The sequence below is a fragment of the Apodemus sylvaticus genome, chromosome 3 (assembly GCF_947179515.1).
Source record: "Apodemus sylvaticus chromosome 3, mApoSyl1.1, whole genome shotgun sequence".
Taxonomy (NCBI): Eukaryota; Metazoa; Chordata; class Mammalia; order Rodentia; family Muridae; genus Apodemus; species Apodemus sylvaticus.
Genome location: NC_067474.1, coordinates 165,253,096 through 165,257,719, shown reverse-complemented (window position 1 = coordinate 165,257,719; position 4,624 = coordinate 165,253,096). Strand labels below are relative to the sequence as shown.

Sequence of the window (4,624 nt, the reverse complement as noted above, 5' to 3'; positions counted from 1 at the left end):
CAATCTGTGCAGTTGCCGAGGGGAGGGGGAAAGCCCTGCTCTGAACAAGCCCAGGCAAGCCCAGGCGTAGCCCCTGCTCGATCCTCCTCCAGGCTCCCGGAATGGAAGCTTCGTCTTTCCAGTAAGGCTTCACCGAAGTTGGGATCGCTTTAAATGGTCGGTGTGGCCACTTCTCTGTCACCTGGAAAGAAAAAAGTGGGTCAAGGTGGGCGAAAGGCCGGGCGCGCAAGGGCGGTGCCAGCGAGCACTGCGGGCGCCGGGGTCACGCTGGTCTATGCGTTGGCCAGGCTGGGGGGCGGGGTGGGGAGGTGGCCGGACACGGCAAGGGGACCTAGCAGCCAGGCTGGGGTCCTATGGAGCGGGATGCAGACATTGGGTCCCGCACCTCCGCCTCTGCTCTGCCCGGGTCGGCTCTTCCTCCAGAGAGGGCTCAGAGTTTGCGCAGCGCCTCTTGTCTCGCTCGCTGACCACCCAGTTCCAGGGCGCACCCAGTTCCAGGGCGCACCACCCTAAGGCTGATGTAGCATGCACCCCGGGCCATCGCGATCCTTCCGGGTACCCCCTCGCCTCTCCGCGATGAGACCGAAACCCGAGTGGGCCTATAACAAGCGAACAGAAACCACGGCGACACTCAACACAATACTCAGCCCGCGGGATAGCGCGCTGGGAAGAGGTCAGAAAAAGTTCCACGTCCAGGAACTTAAATATGGAAGCGTCTTCTCTGAGCCATTGCCAGCTCAGAGTGTTTCGGGTGTCCCTCATAGACCCAGGTTTTCACGCCAGGAACAAGCGCCCTGCCGTGGCCCTGTGTCATGTCCCCCAACTCACCGTGTCCCCAAGTTGTGGCGCTGCAGGGATTTTGTGGCGACCCAGCTCCGTAGGTCTTAAAAGTCTGTGAGCTGGTCCGTCCCGGGAGCGAGGAAGCCGTGCTGGGCGCATGGCGCTCTTGAGCTGGGAGCGCAGGGCCACAGACCTCGAGCGGGGCAGGGCTTTTGCTAACTTAGACTGAAGTACGGAGCAGAGCTGCGGGGAGGAGTCTGGCAGCCAGCCAGGCACGCGCCTCCCATTTCTCACGCCTTCTTCTCCATCCAGTGCGTGTGGTACAGGACCCCCTTGTGCGTTCGTAGAGAGGCTCAGTGTAGACAGTCCTGAAGACTACCTTGCCTTGTGGGACAGGGGACTCCACCTGTCATCCTGTCCCCAGCCAGTATGGAACTGAGGCTCAGCCCGGATGCTCCAGAGACAAATTGCCCTCCGGTCCATCGTACCCAGGTACTAAGCCACAGGCTCACCGAGGCTCCTGCCTCTGCCCTGGGGGGTGGGGGGTGGGGGTGGTGGTTACGTGACAGAAATCCCTTCAGCAGCCGCAGACTCGCACCCATACACGTCATCTCCAGCCCTCCACGCACTTGGAATTCACACTTCAGCAGGGCCCCATGAGCGAGCTCTAAGCACAACCCTGAGACTGAAGCTGTCCCTGGTCACCAGAGCAAAATTCTCTGAAGCGAGAGGGAGAGACCCCATTCTTCCTACATGGAAGGGAAAGGGGTTCTTCTGAGGAGGAGAGAGGCAAACACTGCCTCAGCATGCAAGGACCCTTGGCAGCGGCCACACGAGCTGTCCCCATTTCGCAGAAGGAGATGCTCTGGAGATAAGCCTCTGCGTTCTCTTTTCCCAGTCTTCTAGTATCTGGAAGATCTCAAGAGACCTAGAGTGAGCCAGTCTTCTGCTAGCAACCTTCAGACGAAGACGTAGAACTCTCAGCTCCTCCTGCACCATGCCTGCCTGGATGCTGCCATGTTCCTACCTTGATGATAATGGACTGAACCTCTGAACCTGTAAGCCAGCCCCAGTTAAATGTTGGCTTATAAAAGTAGCCTTGGTCAGCCGGGCAGTGGTGGCACACGCCTTTAATCCCAGCACTCGGGAGGCAGAGGCAGGTGGGTTTCTGAGTTTGAGCTAGCCTGGTCTACAGAGTGAGTTCCAGGACAGCCAGAGCTATACAGAGAAACCCTGTCTCAAAAAACCACCACCACTAACAACAACAAAAAGAGCAGCCTTGGTCATGGTATCTGTTCACAGCAGTAAAACCCTGACTAAGACATGGGTTCTGGAGGCTGCCCTCAGAAAGGTGTTTGTTTCTCAAGTCAGGGTTTCACTATAGAGCCCAGGCTGGCCCAGAACTCACTATAAAGACCAGGTTAACATCAAATGCACAGAGAGGTGCCTGCCTCTGCCTCCTGCTGAGATTAAAGGTGTCTGCCGTCATGTCACACACAGCTAGGGCAAGGTTTTGTGGACAGCCAACGTGAAGTCCCCTTCTGATCCAGTAATGAGTTCAAACACACACACACACACACACACACCCCACACACACCTCTTTCCCCCCATGCATCTTGTAACACTAGGTAGCATATTAAATCTCCCCTGGAGATTTTCAAAGACTCCATTTGAGATTAAACCCTGGTCCTCTCTAATTTACAAGTGACAACCAGAAATGTGAAACTTGGCCCCTTGTCACAGTGAGAAGAAAACGGATATACGTGCTCTGCCCTGGGGCGGGGTGTCCTGAGGACTGCAGCTAAACACCAGCCCACAGCAGACATCCCATTCCCACGCACTGCACCATCCGTTAATCTGAGCCTCTGGGGAGCACTGGCTATGTCACGAGCTTGCAGGACCCTCATTCTCTGTCCACGGGGACAGACCCATGGGAGCATTCGGATCTGGGTGTTCCATCCCCACCGGCTTTCCTGTATCCTACTTTTCTCTGAGAATCACTGAAGGCCTTGATGTGGGCAGCTAATAGGAGATAAGATACACTGTATAGCATTAGATACCACCAACCAGAAACTAAAAAAAGCCCAATTCTTGCTTTTCCATCCTAGAAGGCCCTCCTTTTCTTCTTTATTATACACATACATATTATATATTATATGTTATATATACATATATAATAATATGTATGTATACCCCCCCATGGTGGGAAAGAAACCCAGGGCTTTGTCACTGTTAACAAGCATATCCCCAATTCTCTGCTTTGTTTGATCTTTTTTTTGATTTGGTTTTGAGGCTAGGTAACACAAGCTAGCCTTAATGTTCCTCCTGCCTCAGCTCCCTGCAAGCTGATAAGGCAGGGGCATGCTATCCTGTTTGGCTAAGGACTGCTTTTGAAAAGCCTCTCTGTCCAACAAGCTTGGTCCTACCTCTCCCTAGTTTTTGATTTAGAGCGTCGCAACCATCAGCCCACACTTGGAGCCCCACTGGCCTCCAGGCTGTGCAGGAGATCTCTGGAGAGAGGGAATACCGGGGAAGCAGGAAAGATGCCAGCTGAGGTCCCAGCAGCACCAGCCCATGTCCCCAGACAGCTGTCATAGAGTGTTCTAGGAGACATCAGCATCTCCTATATGGCTACCAATGCCCAGAGGTGCTTAGGTTCCAACTTGCTTTTCTCTCTAACATAATCTATAGAATGTTGCATATGTTTCTAGATCTGATCATCCAGAACGCCCAGCGAGGAATCCATGGAGTACTGATCTCCCCGTGAAGATCTCCTGTATGAAGAGGCTTTTCAGAGGAGGTTGAAAATATTCTAGAATTAAAGACCAGTGATGTTTGCATGGTGTGGTGGTGGTTTGTATGTGATACTCCCCACAGTCTGGGGCAATGGAATGCTCTGTCAGCACTTGGTGGCACTGTTGGGGTGGGGGCGAGGTTAGGTGTGGCCTTGTTGGAGTACTGTGTTACTTAGAGATGGGCTTTGAGAGTTTAGAGCTTCGTGCCACTTCACGTTCCCTTCCTCTGCTTCCTGCTCGCAGTTTGAGATGTGATCTCTGGGGTGTTACTGTTGCCATGCCTGCCTCCTGCCACTCTCCCGGCAGCTGTGACAGTAATAGACTCCCATCCCCCTGGAGACATAAACCCCTCCTTCTATAGGTTGCCTTGGGCGGGGTGGCTTATTACAGCAACACAAGACTAAGGTATGACATTTGATTTTGTGACCATCCTCACACGGTTGGTCGTAACTGTTGATGTTGCGGTAAGTTCATCTCAGGAAGGAAAGGGCTCCGTGGAGAAAGGCCCTTGTGTGCAGGCCTGAGATCCCGAGCGAGAGGCCCCAGAACCCGTGGAAAGCCAGCACAGTTCGCATACATCTGTAATCCCTGTGTTGCAGAGACAGGAGAGCCCCCTGTAAGTTCTTGAGCCAATAGCAAAAGCAAGAGACCCTTTCTCAAGCAAGGAGGAAGTTGGGGGACCTGAGGCTGTCACCTGACCTCAACACTTGTGCTGTGGTGTGCACACACAGTGACATACACACATACAAATATACAGTCAGTCAGACACATACACAGAGCCAGGCACACACACACATACACACACACACACACACACACACACACACACATACACAAAGATTGAAACAAAAGAAGAAAGGAGCCTTGTCGGTACCATCTTGTCCAGCACCAGGAAGCCCTGTGCCTCTTTTTCTAGCATCAGAAAGGAAAAGGGGACAAAGCCATCTCGGCATCATTTCTTCCCATCCTGGTTTCCCTGAGAGTCCACTCACTCCCCTGACCTAGAAGCTCTCCTTCTATGGTAGATGACAGGAAATCAGGCACCCTGT

The 4,624-nt window shown here is 53.3% G+C and overlaps 1 long non-coding RNA gene across 1 annotated transcript; it reads left to right on the top strand.

Moving 5' to 3' along the window:
* Positions 1–488: 488 nt before the first annotated feature.
* On the top strand, positions 489–3,819 carry LOC127680194 (uncharacterized). The gene is made up of 4 exons (XR_007976943.1): positions 489–673; positions 1,093–1,272; positions 1,679–1,838; positions 3,492–3,819. It is a non-coding gene; the product is annotated as an uncharacterized LOC127680194 (long non-coding RNA).
* Positions 3,820–4,624: the final 805 nt, after the last annotated feature.